Raw genomic sequence first — 21,406 nt, 5'->3', positions numbered from 1 at the left:
GAGATGCCCTGGTTTTCCGCCAAAAGAAACTCGATCACTGCCCGTTGTTTGCAACGCACATGCGTTACAGACGCCATTTTAACAGCTCCGTACAGCGCTGCCACCTGTCGGAAGTCAATGAAACTATACGAGACGAAGCGGGAATGTTTGAAAATATTCCATAAGAAATTTCCGGTTTTTTCAACCAAAATTGGCCGAGAAAAAAAATGTGTTGCATTACTTATTGAACTGCCCTCGTATCATTGAAGTAACAACGTCTGTAATGGCTAGCCCCTGTGAAGTAGAAACAATGTTGCTTGGTCGTCTCCTCGGAATCAAATGGGCGGACTCTGGAGCGGCGCTCGTACAGCTGCACAGTGCCGGCTAGAGGGCGCGGTCGTCGGCATCGGTGTCGTAGTGCCAACCTAAGAACTTGCACCTACGCCGTGACATCGTACCTATCGATACCACACTGTTAGTGGTGGCAAAGTTGGCGTCCACACGGAACTAAAATTGAGGCTAGTAAAACATAATGGCAAATACTGAACTCCGTTTTAAAACGTTCTTTTACAGATAAAAATCCAGGGATATTGCCAAATTTAACTTCACCGTCGGTTCAAGAATGAGCGATACAAATAAATATTCGTGTCAGTCGCGATGAGAAACAGCTGAAATCGCTGAAATTGAGAAAAGCTCCAAGGCCCGATCTTACCAGATTCTCCTAGGGAATTTGCGGCTGAGGTAGCCCCTCTTTTAACTTGACATCCATTCGTTGTAGAATCTTGGAACATATTCTAAGTTCGAACGTAATGAGGTACCTCGAACAGAATGACCTCCCTCATAGCAACGAGCAGGGATTCCGAAAACGTCGATCATGTGAACCGAACTCGCTTTTTTTTCTCACAAGAGCTACTGAAAGTTTCGAACCAAGGCAGTCCAGGTAGATGCAGTATTTCTTGATTTCCGAAAAGCTTTTGACCCAAAAGGGGAGGCCACGGCGTTGGTATCACAGATTTACTTCATGTTTTGTACATCTTGAGCAGGCTGTTGAAACAACACAATTTTCAAATCGTAAGGTGTGTTACTCTGGCAATTCCGTGAAAATCGCAACAGGTGTTTCACGCGTCTGTTATTTGGCTTGTGTATCTGTAAGGATAGAGTAGCATGGAGAGCTGCATCAAACTAGTCTCAGGTATCTGTAAGTAGCTGCTGGCAGTTTGAGTTCACGGTTGTTAAATGGTTAGCGTTCGTGCTTTGTAAGACGAACTTATACGATGCGACGGTTCGGCTCGTGCTCAAACTTAATTTTAAATCTATACTACCGAAAGAAATAGAAATTTTTCAAAATGTTAACGAAACTCTGAACATACCCTCCAAATGCGGGAAAACTGCATTCGTTCGATGTAGTAGATGCCGTTCAATTTGTGTTTCGCATGTCTGTATGACAAATATTATCCTGCAACGTGTGATGTCGAAAGCGCTTCTGACGAGTAATTGTACATTACTCTTGCGGTCTGGCACATTGTGATTTACTACATTACTGAATAACATCATAATTTATCGAGGTTTGACTTGGGCTTTCCAAGACTGTCCCTTGTCCTTGAAAATTTAATTAAAAATAGTAAATAGACAAATAGTATATGAAATTCCCTACAACTCATGAAGATGGAATGGTTTTTTTCATTATGTTACCTCTTAAATTTCATATAAATTAAATGTGACCAGTGATGAACAAAATATGCATTAGAAACAAGTATGAGCAGGATTCGAACCATAGTCTCGACCACGATCCTGTTACATAGCTTGAACACTAACTACTTGAGCACAATGTCTTCTTCCAGCCAATGTTTATTGGCCGGCGTGGCCGAGCGGTTCTAGGCGCTACAGTCTGGAACCACGCGACCGCTACGGTCGCAGGTTCGAATCCTGCCTCGGGCATGGATGTCTGTAATGTCCTTAGGTTAGTTAGGTTTAAGTAGTTCTAAGTTACAGGGGACTGATGACCTCAGATGTTAAGTCCCATAGTGCTCAGAGCCATTTGAACCATTTTTGAAACTCCTTCGCACGGATACATCAGCTACGTAATAGATGCGTAAAACTTCCCTTACGATTTTTCTCGGAATTGCCAGGGTAGTCCACCTTACTACGTATTTGCACTTTATGTTGTTTTAATGGCCTACTGAAGGTGAACAGAGTTTGGAGTAAATCCGTGACCCCTACCTAGTGCCCTTCGTTTGCCAGTACCGTATGTACGTTTACCATCAAAAGTATGGTCGTATTGGGTAGCAAGCGAAATTTGTGACTGCAATAGGGACTGCTTGATTGGCAGAACGCAGCATGTTATCCTAGATGTAGAGTGATCGTCAGATATAGAAGTAAGTTCAAATGTTCCCCAGGGAAGCGTGTTGGAACCCTTGCTGTTCACGTTGTGTTTTAATGAGTTTATGGACAATATTAATAGTAACCTCGGACTTTTTGCAGATTATACAGTTGTCTCTTATGTAATGTCTGAAAGAAACTGCGTAAAGATTCAATCAGGATAAGACTGACAGGTCGGAACTTTCTATTCTACGACTACAATATCATCGAGTTACAGTCGGTTTCAGTCAACTCGTACAAAATAAATGTAACAGTTTGTAGGGGATATGAAATGGAACGATCACATACGCCAAGTCGTGGGCAAATCGGATGGTAGACTTCGTTTTATTGTAGAATGCTGGGTAAATGCAATCAGTCTACAAAGAAGATTGCTTAAAAATAATTAGCGCGCCCCCTCAGACGCTTTGGATGCGTATTAGATAGGACTAACAGTGCATCCTGAACGTATAAAGAGGAGGACAGCACGAAAGATCATATGTTTATTTGATCACTGGAGTTTTTTCACAGAGATGTTGAAAGAACTGAACTGGTAGACTCTTGAAAATAGACGGAAACTATGCAGAGGAAGCCTACTTAGAAAGCTGTAAGTAGAGTATCTTGGACTATAGTACAACCCGCTACGTATGGCTGCCATGGAGATCCCGAAGTCAACATCAGACAAATTGCACGCAGGTGCGTCTGAGCAAATATAGGCTATATCAAGCAGTCCATACGTGACTGGAACGGAAGGGGCCCGGATAACTATGCACTTAAAGTGGTTTGCAGAGTACAAATGTAGATGGAAAATTTATTTATTTATTACTAGCGGAGAAAGCTGGCGTTGCGCAGGTATTCATATACAGCTGTGTGACATGTCAGCGCCACGCAGCGTTTTGCTTGATGTTTATGACGACGTATTTCCTAAACTGTGTGTCCTACAGCGATATAATCTTGTACGTAAATTCAGCGGTGTATGTGAATACTGTCTGCAAAACATGTTGCGAATAGAGTTGGTATCAGAGAAGTAACAAATTTAAACGTGATGCACGATTTGCCAGATCTTCACGATTTGCCAGATCTTCACGCATCTCACTCATTATGAAGTTACCTCTCATGAATTGTGCGCCGTACAGTGGTATCATTACGCACTTACATTCAGTGGTATATGTGCATAGTGTCTGTGAAATATGTCGCGAATACAGATGGTAGGAAAGAAGTAAGAAATTGTAACGTCATGCCTCGTGCAGTATTTTTACTGCACGGGTAGCGCAAAAGTAGAAAGCACTAAACATTTTTCGTTTCATCATTTTGTAGGGACTGTCAGTGAGAAAAAAAATTCGCAACGCCTTGAAATTACGTGCAAAGTCTGTTGCAAATTGTCAGGTGCTCTTATTCTTAAACAGCGGATGGATAAAAATGGTTCAAATGGCTCTGAGCGCTATGGGACTTAACATCTGAGGTCATCAGTCGCGGATGGATAAATTCTGGTAATTCTGGTAATTCGGGTATCGCGGGCTACACTTTTACACCTAGACCTTTCATAGGTAGGTGTTTCTTATCCCCATGCCAATTGTAGCCTGACAGTAAGGCATATGTGTACGAAGTTTGGTTCAGATCTATCCAGTGGTTCAGGAGGAGATGTGGGGCGTACATGCATTTTTAGAATATGTATGGATTTTTTATTTGCTGCCACTAACATCTGACCTGCCACCTAGTGATTGACAAGGTTCCCCTAGAGTGCGAGGTCGCAAAAGACCAACGATGCTTACGGCATTTGACGCCCCACATATTGTCTACAACACAACCACAATATTAGCTGGTGATGGCAAGAGAGCGTGCGACTGTAGGTATCCACTGGCGAGCAGAGCATGAGGCTACGGAGAGTGGTTTAACTGCTCAGTCGACGAGTAACTCCCAACAGTGCTAGAGTGCCGCTGGTACTGGCACAAAGCAGTGCAATGGCAACCGTAAACAAAGAAAGCATTGCGTTATATCTACAACAGCAGTTGCCGAAGTTGACGTTTCGTCAGAAATGAACCGAAGAAATTTCACAGAGTGACAAAGAAGTGGCAGATGAAGTACTAGCATTTCTGCAAGACGAGTCAATAGAATTTGTAGTGTCGTATACGGTCTGTAAGTAGGCTGTTTAGGTTTCTATGTTGGTAACGCCACGTAGCGCTCTGTATGAAAATCACTGCCTGTGCTATGTGCAGTCTGTAGCTGGTTGGCATTGTTGGAATATTCACTATTGTAGTGTTGGGCAGTTGGATGTGAACAGCGTGTAGCGTTGTGCAGCCAGCAGTGGTGGACGTGGAGAGAGAGAGATGCCACAGTTTTGAGAGTGGACGATCTTGACGTGTGGACGTGTGTCCACCAGAAAAAGGAAATTTGTAAGACTGGATGTCATGAACTGATATATATATTGTTTGTACTCTATCAAAGTCTTTCATTTGCTAACTATGCCTATCAGTAGTTAGTGTCTTCAGTAGTTAGACTCTTTTTATTTAGCTGGCATTATTGACGCTCGCTGTATTGCAGTAATTTGGGTAAGGAAGATTTTTGTGAGGTAAGTGATTCATGAAAGGTATAGGTTATTGCTAGTCAGGGACATTCTTTTGTAGAGATTATTGAAAGTCAGATTGCGTTGCGCTAAAAAAAAAAAAAGTATATTGTGACAGTTTAGTGATGATCATAATAAGTAAAGAGAGAACTGCTTGAGTACGTTGAGTTTTACTCAGCTGTGTCTGTATCAAATAACGTAGTTTAGCAGCACAGTAATTTATTATTTTTCTAGGGGGACGTTTGAGCTCGACTGTGCGGACAATGTACAGGAGTAGTACAATTGTGACGGTAAGTGTTTAACAAGTGGAAGTGACACTGTAACAGGCGTCGAACCATGTAGTTAATCATTTTGTGGAAACGGGGAGCCACGAAACCCGTCTTTAGTGAAAAGGAGTAAAGGGCTGTCATTGTCCTAGGAGCGGGTTCTAAACATAATTACGCACATAGAAGATCCGCAGCATAGTGAAAAAGAAAAGATTTCGAATAAGTCCGCGACAATATGACCGTGTAGTGATGAAGAAAAACTAGAGATATTCAAAGGGGGGGACAAGGTGCACTTGTCACAAAAACTGGCATCCGTGCGTTTCAGAGATGCTCGACACAATTTACAAGATATGCGTGGTGGTGATGGTGATGGTGATACGTTATGCATATCAAATTGCGTGCGGCGCAGATAACCGTGATTTCAAGGCATGCATTAGATGGTTGCATAACTTTATACAGTGCTACAGAGTTGGAAGACGTAAGCTGACGAAATTTCAAGGAAAGCATCTACATGACGATGCACAGGAAACTGCGGAATCGGCCGAAAATTTGTAGCTCAGATAAACAAACTTATCCCATCGTTTAGTGAGGAATTTGTTTTCAACTCTGACCAATGTGGATTTTGTGGTGTCACCGCCAGACACCACACTTGCTAGGTGGTAGCTTTTAAATCGGCCGCGGTCCGCCAGTATACGACGGACCCGCGTGTCGCCACTGTCGGTAATTGCAGACCGAGCGCCACCACACGGCAGTTCTAGAGAGACGTACTAGCACTCGCCCCAGTTGTACAGCCGACGTTGCTAGCCATGGTTCACTGAGAATTACGCTCTCATTTGCCGAGACGATAGTTAGCATAGCCTTCAGCTACATTTGCTACGACCTAGCAAGGCGCCATTACCAGTATAGATATTGAGATTCTATTAATGTACCATCAAGAGCGATGTTCTACAAATGTGGATTAAAGTTAAGTATTCCAGAAGCTACGTACTTTTCTTTATAGCGTTCATTACGTATCCTGTTTCAGATCCCACGCCAGCCTGCGTGAGTTTCAGCGCGTGCCTTTCGGCTTCCTCTCATTGTGTCTAGGCTGTCTTGTCTAGACACAACATATTTGAAAAGGAAATGCGTATGAAAGGAACCCTGGGAATGACAGGTAGTGGGAGAATTGTGTCAAGATCAGCTAACATCAACGCATTCGAATACAATTATGAGCCCGCATCTCGTGGTCGTGCGGTAGCGTTCTCGCTTCCCACGCCCGGGTTCCCGGGTTCGATTCCCGGCGGGGTCAGGGATTTTCTCTGCCTCGTGATGGCTGGGTGTTGTGTGCTGTCCTTAGGTTAGTTAGGGTTAAGTAGTTCTAAGTTCTAGGGGACTCATGACCATAGATGTTAAGTCCCATAGTGCTCAGAGCCATTTGAACCATTTTTTACAATTATGACGGCTCTTATTCTGGATGGTAAATTGGCTGTAAAGTTATTTATTGTGCTACGAGAAGTTGGACGTGCTCTGCCCCTTGGGATTCTTTGCCGCGCGCGTGATCTTGCAAGGGCAGCAGCCAGTAGGGAATATTAACGCCTCAGCAGCAATAGCGGGAAATTGGGCGTTAAGATGACTAAAACTATGGTATGAGGGCTTCTTCTTGGTCAATAGGTCGTCAGAATAACTTGATTTTCCTTGATTCCTGGTCTGTCTATACGAATCTTACTCCTTTAGAGCAAATATTCCGTCCTGAAAAGTGTGCTACACCGTAGTTCATACCACCTGGAACCACTGGACAAATTCAGTCTCTGGATGTTTGTTTTTTTTCCGTGCCTGTAAAACATATTTCCGCACTGTCTGCAGCTACGCCTTAAAGGATAGCCGGTTTGAAGATAAGCTTCACGACAGACTGTTTTCACATTCGGTTGCATGCCGTCACATTCCTTCTGTTCTTATCACCCCTTCACACCAGTACGATTCCATATGCATTCTTTAAGGGAGGATACCTTACTGAACGCCCTCCACAGTTTATAATTCCCATGAAGTTCGCCTTCGATCTTGATGGTGCGAACGTTTCTGATCACCTTGGCCCGCCATTTTTCATTCGGTGTTCATGGCGCAAGCTAATGGTTCGTTTTGAACATTTCTTGAATGCGGACGATGTCCATTTTGCGAAGTGTAATACATAAATTGTAATACATACGTGCCATAGGCAGTTGATCTCTGCAACTCCCGGAGACTCACTTTCTGCCGCCGTCCTGACGTACCTGGTGAGACATTAGCGGCTGAGGTTTTTCCTGCCTTGATTGTTAACACAACACTTTCAAATGAGCCTTACGGAAGACTGAACTTGCGGTCTCGGACTCTTCGTCTCCCTTGTAAGACAGGTCGTGGTTTCACAGTAATAAATAGTACTGTAAATCGAGCCGATTTGGTTTCTTAGTGTTTAAAATCATCGATCGAGTGTAATGTCTCAAAAGACTATCACGTTGTGTGCAAGTCGTAATACTGCAGTGCGAGTTGAGTTGTAGCGGCAGTCCGCGTAGTGTTGTCGCTGCTTCACTCCAGCTGCTCCACAGTTCCTTACCAAAACCGGTAATTGTTAGAGGCCTCTCTGGGCTCATCTTTCGGTAGAGACAGATGTATTACACGATTAAATTCGGAATCAGTCAGTTTGTTCAAACTTAATCGATGTATCTGCACCATTAATATTTTAGTGTCTGACGTTTTACGGAGGATCACTGCAACAGACTGTGGTGAAGTTTGTTCAAAGTAATAATTGCTTTTTTTGGGTTAATTAACCCGTATATTAATCCGTTTCCTGTTATCTGAGACGACTTGTGTGCTGTGGTATTATCTGCCGGCTAATGGTACAGCGCATTAGGGCCGGCATCTTCGGAGTTTGTTTTAATTGTTTCCTGCTACTAACGAATGGGAAAGTTGGGCGCTAAACATTAGCCGAGCAGCTGTACTCGCTCTGCACGTTGCGTGACCCTTCTCTCCACCCAGCAAGCGTAATTAGATCTGCCCTCATATCAATAATAGTAACTGATATTCATATTTCTCATTTAACTAACGTTGGGGGAGATAGTTCCGTGACTCTACTAAATCTCTTAAGACGAATTGTGGGGTGGTTCGTTTGACAAGAAACGGCCGACTTCCTTCTGAAACGACCTCGTCGCAAGCTTAACGCTAAAAGCTAATCTTCCTTCCTTCCAAGTATTGCTCATAAATGTGCGGAAACCAACTGTAACTATATGCTTTCACGATTTCTGGAATCAAATCCATCGAAAATATCTGAGAATGCATATGGAAATAATTAAAGACGAACGATCGCGTAAGATTAATCGCAAGTAAGGTGGACGCCTGACAGATTCATTGGACGAATATTCACAATGGGAGGCCACGACATTGGGATGACACATTTATTCCATACTTTGATTACCTTTAGTAGCCAAAAAAACATACTGCGCAAGTAGAAAGGTGCACTACTCTGGCAATACCGAGAAAATGGCGGAAGAATTTTCACGCGTCTTTAATGTAACTGATGCGTCTGTGCGTTAAGTGCTGTATGTTGGAATTCATCGTGGTCAAGTGATTAGCGTTCGAGCTTCGTAAGACGAACGTGTAGGAGGCGACGATTCGACCGCCGCTTAAACGCTCATTTTTGTAGAACGAGTGTAAACTCTGTGATATTCGAAAAATTTGCACCTACACTGTTGGTTCTTGCTGCATTAGCAACGTCTCACCGCTAAACAGCTTAACTGCCGAATGGGGCCTGCCTCTGCGTCTGCAGCTCGAAGCGTCGAGATGCAAAGTAGATACGGGCACTTTACCAGAGACAGTGCGTATGAGGGATTTCGGAAATCACGACAGGCATACATTTTCAGGGAAACTCTATCCATTGCTTCATGTGCTTGACAGCTATAGATATGTTTATTATTATTTAATTATTTAATTTTAATTTTTAATTTATTTAATTTAAAAGAGTAAGTAGTCAAATAACATGAAATTCACTAAACTTCATACAAATACACGGTTTTTTTTTTTAGTTACATTACCTCTCGAATGCGATATAAATTAAATAAGATGGTTCAAATGGCTCTGAGCACTATGGGACTCAACTTCTGAGGTCATCAGTCCCCTAGAACTTACAACTACTTAAACCTAACTAACCTAAGGACATGACACACATCCATGCCCGAGGCAGGATTCGAACCTGCGACCGTAGCAATTAAATAAGACCAGTGATGAAAACATATAGATTAAAAATTGATCCTGAGGGGGGGGGGGGGGAGGGAGACGAACAGTCGCTTGATAGACGTTAACTCGAACGCTAACCACTTGACCACTATGAACTCTGACGTCCTGCACCCACGCAGAGATACATCAGCTGCCTAACAGACTAGTAAAACTTCTCGTGGGATTTTCTCGGAACTGCCAGAGTAGTGCACCTTTTTACTTGCACATCATGTTGTTTTAATAGCCTGCTAAAGGCGTATAAAGTTTGAAGCAAATCTGTGATCCCGACGTAGTGGCCTTCCCTCGCCATAAATCGCAGTTCTTAAAGAGGTAGGTAGCTTACGATAACTACGTTCGACCACTACTTGTTCATCGTCGTTCTGGGACCCTCACCAGACGAGATTGATAGAGAAAATACACAAAATCCAAAGAAGAGCAGCACTTTTCGCATCCATATTTCAGCAGGAGACAGAAGATGCCAACTCCAGTGGCAGATGCTACGGCTGAGGCGTTGTGCATCACGTGGGAGAATTCGGAGAGCGTACGTTTCTAGACTAGTCAATCATTATACACTCGTGCTCATAAATTAAGGATAATTGCAGAATGTGGAGCCACACAGCGTGGCACTACACAAAACTGGCACTAATAGCATAGGCACATAGGGAAGATACACGACACAGATCTGTAAGTCCACGGTATTGGTGATAAGTTGAGAAAACCGTCCCGAAACACGTGTGCTACAAAATGCCGCTGTTTCCTGCGCAAGTACCCCGACATCAATACGGGATATGAGCACCATGCACACGTACACAGGCCGCACAACAGGTTGGCATACTCTGGATCAGGTGGTCCAGCAGCTGCTGGGGCATAGCCTCCCATTCTTGCACCAGTGCCTGTCGGAGCTCCTGAAGTGTCCTAGGGGTTTGAAGACGTGCAGCGATACGTCGACTGAGAGAATTCCAGACGTGCTCGATGGGGTTTAGGTCTGGAGAACAGGTAGGCCAGTTCATTCGCCTGATATCTTCTGTTTCAAGGTACTCCTCCACGATGGCAGCTCGGTGGGGCCATCCACCAGGAGGAAGGTGGGACTCACTGCACCCCTGAAAAGTCGGACATACTGGTGGAAAATGACGTCCAGATACGCCTGACCTGTTACAGTTCCTCTGTCAAAGACTTGCAGGGGTGTACGTGCACCAGTCATAATCCCACCCCACACCATCAAACCACGACCTACATACAGGTCCCTTTCAGGGACATTAACGGGTTGGTATCTGGTTCCTGGTTCCTGGTTCACGCCAGATGAAAAACCGGCGAGAATCACTGTTCAGACTATACCCGGACTCGTCCGTGAACATAACCTGGGACCACTGTTCCAATGACCATGCACTGTGTTCTTGACACCAGGCTTTACGGGCTCTCCTGTGACCAGGGGTCAGTGGAATGCACCTTGCAGGTCTCCGGGTGAATAAACCGTGTCTGTTCAGTCGTATGTAGACCGTGTGTCTGCAGGCAACTCTTCCAGTGGCTGAGGTAAGGTACCGAGCAAGGCTACTTCCAGTACGCCATGGTCGTCTGCGGGCACTGATGGTGAGATGTCGGTCTTCTTGTGGTGTTCTACACTGTGGACGTCCCGTACTGTAACGCCTGGACACATTTCCTGTCTGCTGGAATCGTTGCCGTTACCTTGAGATAACACTTTGCGTCACACGGAGGGCCCGTGCTACGACCTGCTGTGTTCGACCAGTCGCCCTAGTATTCTACCCCTCATAACGTCATCAATATGTGTTCTTTGAGCCATTTTCAACACACAGTCACCATTAGCACGTCTGGAAACGTCTGCACGTTTACTCGTTGCACCGTACTCTGACATAAGACACCTCTGCGTATGTAGACTGCTGCCAGCGCCACCGTGCGACGACCGCAGGTCAAATGCACAGCATGGTCATAGTCAGAGGTGATTTAAACCCGCAAACCGCCCACCAGAGCGTGGTTTTACCATGTATCAGCATTATCCTTAATTTATGAGCATGACTGTAGTACATTTTCCCATGTGTATATCGGCAAAAAAAATGTAAAAAAGAAAGTAAACACTGCTCACGGGTCAGGCCTAAGACACGTCAGACGGGCCGACAGCTGCCTGCAAGGCAGTACGAGGGCCGGTCTGCGGTGGTGGGACACGTGACCAGCGTGTCGACAACCCCTGCAGCCGTTACTTCCTATATACCGGGTGTTCAAAAAGTCAGTATCAATTTGAAAACTTACGAAACCACGGAATAATGTAGATAGAGAGGTAAAAATTGACACACTGCTTGGAATGACATGGAGTTTTATTAGAACCGAAAAGAAAACAGTCATAAAACGTCCGACAGATGGCGCTGGACAGCAAAACGTCAGTGACTGCCCATGACAATCGTGTATAAAAGGAGCTGTAATGAGAGAGAGACAATCAGATGCGCCAGCAGTCGCAGCATGTTGACGTTACCTGAAAAGGCGCTTTTAGTGAAGCTGTATTATCAGAATGGGGAATGTGCTAGTTCAGCGTTACGATCCTATCGCCATAGGAAGGGGATTCGAACGGGTAAAGGTCCGTTGACAAATGCAGCTGTGGCGAGAATGATTTCGAAGTTCGATACCACGGGTTGTTTAGACGATAGACCCCGTAGTGGCCGACCGAGCACAAGGCGTAATGCTGCTGAGACAGTTCAGGATGAAATTGTAGCGGGTTCGTCTATGCACGGGGGAGTCAGCGCTCGTGCAGCCGCACGTCGCACCCGCATTCCATACACTACTGTTTGGTTGGCACTTAGCCGTACCCTCCGATGCTATCCGTACAAAATCCATCGGCATCATGAACTTTTACCTGGCGATTTAGTGAAGCGGAGAGCATTTGCGGTGTGGACGTTTCAAAAGATGGCGGAAGATGACGACTGGTTGAGTAACGTGTTGTGGACAGACGAAGCTCATTTCACGCACCGAGGGTCTGTCAACGCCCACAGCTGCAGAATTTTGGCTACCGAAAATCGTAGAACTGTCGTGGAAACTCCATTGCACGACGAGAAAGTCACCCATGGGTTGGATTTACCACATCTACCGTTATCGGGCCTTTTTTCTTCGAGGAAATGCGTGATTTCTGGTTTTGTAACTGCTACCGTGACGGGTGAGAGGTACGCCGATATGTTACAGAATCGCATCATCCCCAGCCTGGCTGATAAACACCTGCTGGAACGTACGATGTTCATGCAGGATGGCGCTCCACCCCATATTGCTAGACGCGTGAAAGACCTCTTGCGCGCGTCATTTGGTGATGATCGTGTGCTCAGCCGCCACTTTCGTCATGCTTGGCCTCCCAGGTCCCCAGACCTCAGTCCGTGCGATTATTGGCTTTGTGGTTACCTAAGTCGCAAGTGTATCGTGATCGACAGACATCTCTAGGGATGCTGAAAGACAACATCCGACGCCAATGCCTCACCATAACTCCGGACATGCTTTACAGTGCTGCTCACAACATTATTCCTCGACTACAGCTATTTTTGAGGAATGATGGTGGACGTATCGAGCATTTCCTGTAAAGAACATCATCTTTGCTTTTTCTTACTTTGTTATGCTAATTATTGCTATTCTGATCAGATGAAGCGCCATCTGTCGGACATTTTTGAACTTTTGTTTTTTAGGTTCTAATAAAACCCCATGTCATTTCAAGCATGTCCGTCAATTTGTACCTCTCTATCTACACTATTCCATGATTTATTCAGTTCCCAAATTTATAGTGACTTTTTGATCACCCGGTAAATAGAGTATTTACGGTTTTGCTGTGTATCTAGTCAGGCGGCTCCTTATTTGGCCTCAGGAGGGCTGAGTGGACCCGTCACAGGCCTCAATGTCTCACCAGGGAAGGACTTCAGACACGGGCAACCAGTTCGCTTCATTTGTGACAGGTCGCTTGCTTATGAACAAAAAGATATATTGGCTCGCCACCTCACAGATTTTCAGGAAACTGCCCTTAAAGTTCATGATACTAAATCCACTCACAATTAACTGACAGTTTAAACTCAACATCAACTCTTTACCATCAGTGTGAACACGGGTTTGATGCAGCTCTCCGAGCTACTCTACCCTGTCCGAGCCTCATCATCTCCGAATGACTGCTGCAACCCACATCCTGTCGAATCTGCTTAGTGTAGTCATCTGTTGGTCTCCCTCTACGATTTTTACCTTCCCTTGACGCCTCAGAACATGTACTACCAACCGATCCTTTCTTCTAGTCAAGTTGTGCCACAAATTCCTCTTCTCCCCAATTCCATTCAGTACTTCCTCATTACTTATGTGATCTACCCATCTAATCTTCAGCCTTCTTCTGTAGTAGCACCACGTTTCGAAAGCTTCTATTCTCTTCTCGACTAAACCGTTTATCGTCCATGTTCCGCTTCCGTACTTGGCTACACTCCATACAAATACTTCCAGAAAAGACTTCCTGGCACTTAAATCTATACTCAATGTTAACAAATTTGCCTTCTTCAGAACGCTTTTCTTGTCATAATCAGTCTACATTCTGTATCCTCTCTACTCCGGCCAGCATCACATATTTTCCTGCCCAACTAGCAGAACTCATCTACTACTCAAAGTGTCTCGTTTCCTAATCTAAGACCCTCGGCATCACCTACATTCCGATATTGTTGTTTCGTTGTTGTTGACGTTCATATTATATCCTCCTTTCAAGTCACTGTCCATTGCGTTACACTGCTCGTCTAAATCTGACAGAATTGCAATGTTAAAGGCAAACCTCGAAGTTTTTATTTGCCCACCCTGAACTTTAATTCCTACTCTAAATTTTTGTTTTGTTTCCTTTACTGCTTGCTCAGTCTACGGATTGAATAACATGGGGGTGGTCTACAATTCTGTCTCCCTCCCTTCTCTACCACTGCTTCCTATTCATGCTTCTTGACTCTTGTAACTGCTGCCTGGTTTCTGTGCACGTTGTAAATAGCCCTTCACTCCCTGTATTTCGTCCCTACTACCTTCAGAGTTTCAAAAAAAGTATTTGTCAACAATGTCAAAAGCCTTCTCTGTGTTTAAAAATGCCATAGACGTGGGTTCGCCTTTCCTTAACCTATCTTCTATGAGAGGTTTTAGGGTCAGTATTGCCTCGCGAGTACCTACATTTCTCCGGAATCCAGACTCATCTTCCTCGAGGTCGGCTACTACCAGTTTTTCCATTCTTCTGTAAATAATTGGTGTTAGTATTTTGCAACCGGTAGTTCCGACGGAACCTCTTCTCGGGTCACCTTCCATTAGCAGCGTGGGTGCACTCAGCGACTGTGGTATGACTTTCAAATGATAGAGCACAACAATCGGTCGTCCTTCTCCTGCAGGTTTTATTTGGCAAATCTAAGATTTCAGCTAGTGCGTAGCCATTACCAATCGACAGTTCCACAGTATCAATGTGTGTTCTAGTATGTCAGTCTCCTGTTGTTCAGGCTTATTGAAAGAACATACATTGATGCTATGAAATGGTGCATTGATAATACAGGTTGTCCCACTCAAACCTCCCAGATTTCAAAGAGCCAGGAAGAAAAAACCACTGTAGATACGACAATGAAAAATGCACCACACTGTCTAGCATCTCAAAGAATTTATTTATTTATTTATCATCAATACACCTCAACATGTGAACCATTTGTAGCACGAAGAATATCGAGTCTATATTAAATTTATTGCCGAGTTCTTTGCAACATTTCCTCTGTTATTGTTGCAATCGCATTAGTGATGCGATGTCGCAATGTAGGAATATCGTCCACTTTGGTCGCATACACGCGGTCCTCCACGAATACCCACATGTAGAAATCAAGCGGCGTAATGTCTGTAAACGTGGTGGCCAGGCAATGGGACCTCCGTGTCCGATCCAACGACTGAGAAATTTCCTATCCAGGAGACAGCTGTTGACCAATGTGGCGGAGTTCCATCTTGTTGAAAAATGATGTTGGGTTGCAAGTCTTGTATCTGAGGCTACACAAACTGCTCCAACATGTCCAGATATACTGACCCATTCACTGTTTGTTCCGCAAAAAAGAACAGTCCTACAATCCTGTCATGCATTAGCCTGCACCAGACGTTTAGTTTAGAGATATCACGAACATATTCAATGACAATGTGCGTATTTTTCGAGCCCCAAATCCTAACATTATGCCCATTAACCCTTCCTGATAGATGAAAGATTGCCTCATCTGCGAATAAAGATCTTTCCAGGAAGCTGGCATCCATATCAACACGCTGCAGCATATCCACAGCGAATTGTTGGTGTGGTTGTCGTTCAGCGTCAGATGTTGCAGTGTTTGCACTTTGTAAGCACACATACGGAGACGCTGGTGAACTACACGATGCAATGTTGATCGAGGTACATCAAGTTGCCTAGATGCTTGATGAATTGACTTACGTGGGCGTCTGAGGAACGTTTGTCTGATGTCTTCCGCTGTCTCTTCTGAAATTCCATAACGTGCACTGCCAGAATGTTTCAGAACACTTCCCGTTGCAGAAACTTCCTATACCATTCCTTAATTGTTTTCACATCAGGTGGATCACATTTATACACACGACGAAAATTTCTTCGCACAGAAATCGGCGACTTTGTTTCTACAAAACACACTACTGCTTACTCTAGCAGGTGTGGAGTCGCCATTTTCACTTCATGCGACCATGCTGCACTCTGGCGACGATACTTGGCACTTCTGGCGCGGGAATATAAATTCTTTGAGATGCTCTACAATGTGGTGCATTTTTCATTGTTGTACCTAGTGTGGTTTTTCTCTTCTGGGTCCTTGAAATCAGGGAGGTTTGAGTGGGACACCCTGTACATTTCTTCATTTTCTTCGTCATCTGCAGAACTAGTTGGCATATAAAATTCTACTACTGTGGTAGGTGTGAGCTTCCTGTCTATCTCCGCTACGATAATGCGTTAGTTACGCTGAACATAGGAACTTACCGGCATTCATTAGTCATTATTAAATCCATTCCTCCATTACCCCTATTTGATTCCGCATTTATAACCCTGTATTCACGTGACCAAAAATCCCTCCTGCCAGCGAACTTCACTAATTCCCACCATATTTAACTTCAACCTATCCATTTCAGTTTTTAAATTTTGTATGCTACTTGCGTAATTAAGGAATCTAACATTCCATGTTGGGATTCGTGAAATGCCAATTTTTTTTTTTATCTTGATGAAGACATCCTCCTCAGTATGTTGGCCGAAAAGGCGTACTGTCCGAGAAATCACCAAGAAAAGAAACTCTTACGACTGTCGCTTATTCGTAGATGAAGGTAAAAATGTTTCAGCGAAAGCGGCGCTAGCCGGTGTGACCAAGGCACCTGATCTGTTAGCGCAGATTCTGTGTTTGGTTCGTATACAGATACTACACCTCTCGAGTTCTCTTTGCTTTTGCGTGTGTAACTGTCTCTATTTCGGAACTGTTTGGAATCAGGGTTTCCTCCTATCTGTTTTCTATGAATCTCTCACAGTTGTTGTCATTCGAAGCTGTTGCTCTAGGCCGTTTGATTCTTCGGAAAATGTAAGCGGGCTAACTGTGATTACAAGTGGACACGCAGGTAGGTAAATAGCTTGAAATAAGTCCCAGGATGCCATTATGATGCGTTTATTCGATAACACCGCAAACCAGTAACACTTTAACAGTCTGAAACGATTCAATTCAAATATATAAATTTCGGGAGCATTATAAAGGCGACGGTCACAGAAGAATAGACTCGGAACGACTCATCGCTGGTTAGCGAGACAGCCGTGCGACCGAAATCTCTTCCCCCACACTGCAAAGCTTCTAAGCCTTCCGTAATTTAAGAATTAACTGGTTTACTTTGTAGCGACATTCAGCCTTTACCACTTGTAGACTCCTAGTATGCGCTGCCTCAAAAGTGGGCTTTAATAACTACCAGGGGGCGTTCGGTAAGTAATGGATCACAATTTTTTTCCTGAAGCAGAGTAGTTTTACTCAGGATCCCATTATCCACACTGTTCGCCATCCTTTTAGCTACGAAACCCAATTTGTCAACCTAACCTTCGTTCAATGCGACGGCCTTACGCAAACTTACTGAAAGGGCCTGCATGCCCGCATGCTGCGACCCTGCTGGTCGACGCTGGAGCCACCGTCTTGCTGGATCAATAATCTCCCCATTGTCCACGTACTGCGTTCTGTGGAACGCATCCTTCACTGCGCCAAACGGGGAAATCGGAAGGTGCGATATCCGGACTGTACAGCTTAGAGTACCGCGACAAGTGGACGCGTGTGTCAGCACTAGCAACAGAGACGTCCAGTTGCACAGGGAGATATTTAATTGCGACCCGTCGATTACCTCGAATGACAGTGTTCGTACGCTCCAGCACTACAGCACTCAAAGCTGTGTGCGACCGGCCAGCACGCCGGAATTTACGACACGTTTGCGCGACCACGTTGCGATTGTGACACACGCCTCTCCCAACGACTCACCGTGCTTTTGTTCACTGCCAGGTCTCCGTAGACATTCTGCAATCGGCTATAAATACAGGGCTATTACAAATGATTGAAGCGATTTCATAAATTCACTGTAGCTCCATTCATTGACATATGGTCACGACACACTACAGATACGTAGAAAAACTCATGAAGTTTTGTTCGGCTGAAGCCGCACTTCAGGTTTCTGCCGTCAGAGCGCTCGAGAGCGCAGTGAGACAAAACGGCGACAGGAGCCGAGAAAGCGTATGCCGTGCTTGAAATGCGTTCACATCAGTCAGTCATAACAGTGCAACGACACTTCAGGACGAAGTTCAACAAAGATCCACCAACTGCTAACTCCATTCGGCGATGGTATGCGCAGTTTAAAGCTTCTGGATGCCTCTGTAAGGGGAAATCAACGGGTCGGCCTGCAGTGAGCGAAGAAACGGTTGAACGCGTGCGGGCAAGTTTCACGCGTAGCCCGCGGTAAATTGGCTCATGCCACAACTGGAGACCGACAGCACCGACTTCATCTTTCAACAGGATGGTGCTCCACCGCACTTCCACCATGATGTTCGGCATTTCTTAAACAGGAGATTGGAAAACCGATGGATCGGTCGTGGTGGAGATCATGATTAGCAATTCATGTCATGGCCTCCACGCTCTCCCGACTTAACCTCATGCGATTTCTTTCTGTGGGGTTATGTGAAAGATTCAGTGTTTAAACCTCCTCTACCAAGAAACGTGCCAGAACTGCGAGCTCGCATCAACGATGCTTTGAAACTCATTGATGGGGACATGCTGCGCTGAGTGTGGGAGGAACTTGATTATCGGCTTGATGTCTGCCGAATCACTAAAGGGGCACATATCGAACATTTGTGAATGCCTAAAAAAACTTTTTGAGTTTTTGTATGTGTGTGCAAAGCATTGTGAAAATATCTCAAATAATAAAGTTATCGTAGAGCTGTGAAATGGCTTCAATCATTTGTAATAACCCTGTATTTGTGATGCTCTGGGTTCCCTCCAAAAGGAACTCAGTGACAGACCTCTGCTTGGGACGCACCCCTCCGCTACAGACGCCATTTTGAAGGCTACGAGGGGGTATCAAAAAACAACGGGATAAGATTGCCGTGGACGGAGCTTGTGTAGTACGCATTTCTGCCACTAGGCGGATATAGCGCAACTCGTTGCCTGTTCAGTGCCGCCTGTGTTGTCGACCTGGTTCGTTCTGTTCGTCTGCAGTGATACTCTTTCCCAGCGCTGTTTTGCTTTTGTTTCGTTCTACATGACGACAAATTTAAGTGAGGCAGATGTGAAATTCTGTTTTCTACTAGCTAAAAATGCTGCTGAAACTATTTTAACGTTGAAATCAGCTTTTGCAAGGGAAAAACTCAGTGTACGAGTGGTTCGATCGATTTAAAAATGGCGACACGTCAGTTGATGGCAAACTTCGTTCAGGACGTTCATCAACTGTCCGAATCTACGAAATATTCAAAAAATTCGAGAGCTTGTGCTCACAGAGCGTCGTCATACAATTCATCAATTGTCAGCGATTGCGCAACAGTGTTCGTGAAGAAAGAGCCGATTTTTGGCACGCAGGAGACTGGTTCTTCCACCACGACAACGCACCTGCACACCACAGCCATCTCTGGCACAGTTTTTGGCTAAAAATGGCACGGTTCCGTTGCCCCACGCACCTTACTCGCCTGACCTGGCTTCGTAGGACTTTTCTTGTCTCCACGCAAGAAAAGGGGCGTGAAAGGACTCCGATTTGACAACACGAAGAAGTCGAGAAAAAAACGAAGGAGCTGTCAGCCATTTCTAAATTTTTCGAACAGTAGAAGAACCTGTGGGACAAACTTATTAGTTGTAATCGAGAGTATTCTGAAGGGGGTAAGGATGTTTTGCAAACAGTTTGAAAATATACAGGGTGGTCCATTGATAGTGACCAGGCCAAATATCTCACAAAATAAGCATCAAACGAAAAAGCTACAAAGAACTCGGCTAGCTTGAAAGGGGAAACCAGATGGCGCTATGGTTGGCCCGCTAGATGGCGCTGCCACAGGTCAAACGGATATCAACTAAGTTTTTTTAGAATGGGAACCCCCAATTTTTATTACATATTCGTGTAGTACGTAAAGAAACATAAATGTTTTAGTTGGACCACTTTTTTCGCTTTGTGATAGATGCCGCTGTAATAGTCACAAACGTATAAGTACATGGTATCTCGTAACATTCCGCCAGTGCGGAAGGTATTTGCTTCGTCATACATTACCCGTGTTAAAATGGACCGTTTACTAATTGCGGAAAAGGTCGATATCGTGTTGATCTATGGCTATTGTGATCAAAATGCCCAACGGGCGTGTGCTATGTATGCTGCTCGGTATCCTGGACGACATCATCCAAGTGTCCGGACCGTTCGCCGTATAGTTACGTTATTTAAGGAAACAGGAAGTGTTCATCCACGTGTGAAACGTCAACCACGACCTGCAACAAATGATGCCCAAGTAGGTGTTTTAGCAGTTGTGTCGGCTAATCGCGAGAATAGGGAATCTCAGAAACGTCGGTGTTGAGAAAGCTACCTCAACATCGATTGCACCCGTACCATATTTCTGTGCACCAGGAATTGCATGGCGACGACTTTGAACGTTGTGTACAGTTCTACTACTGGGCACAAGAGAAACTACGGGACGATGACAGATTTTTTGCACGCGTTCTATTTAGCGACGAAGCGTCATTCACCAACAGCGGTAACGTAAACCGGCATAATATGCACTATTGGGCAACGGAAAATCCATGATGGCTGCGACAAGTGGTACATAAGCGACCTTGGCTGGTTAATGTATGGTGCGGCATTATGCGAGGAAGGATAATTGTCTCCCATTTTATCGATGGCAATCTAAATGGTGCAATGTATGCTGATTTCGTACGTAATGTTCCACCGATGTTATTACAAGATGTTTTACTGCATGTGCGAACATTACGGAAGGCGAACTAGTCGCTGTTGAGAGGAATGTCGTTACACGTATGGCCAAATCCATTGAGGTTGACGGACGTAATTTTGGGTTTTTATTGCATTAATGTGCTATTTACAGGTAATCACACTGTAACAGAATGCGTTCTCAGAAATGATAAGTTGACAAAGGTACATGTATCACATTGGAACAACTGAAATAAAATGTTCAAACGTACCTACGTTCTGTATTTTAATTTAAAAAACCTACGTTACCAACTGTTCGTCTAAAATTGTGAGCGATATACACTTCTGGAAATGGAAAAAAGAACACATAGACACCGGTGTGTCAGACCCACCATACTTGCTCCGGACACTGCGAGAGGGCTGTACAAGCAATGATCACACGCACGGCACAGCGGACACACCAGGAACCGCGGTGTTGGCCGTCGAATGGCGCTAGCTGCGCAGCATTTGTGCACCGCCGCCGTCAGTGTCAGCCAGTTTGCCGTGGCATACGGAGCTCCATCGCAGTCTTTAACACTGGTAGCATGCCGCGACAGCGTGGACGTGAACCGTATGTGCAGTTGAC

The sequence above is a fragment of the Schistocerca cancellata genome, chromosome 12 (genome assembly GCF_023864275.1).
Source record: "Schistocerca cancellata isolate TAMUIC-IGC-003103 chromosome 12, iqSchCanc2.1, whole genome shotgun sequence".
Lineage (NCBI taxonomy): Eukaryota > Metazoa > Arthropoda > Insecta > Orthoptera > Acrididae > Schistocerca > Schistocerca cancellata.
The sequence above is the reverse complement of the archived record's forward strand: the minus strand, read 5'-3'. Positions refer to the sequence as shown.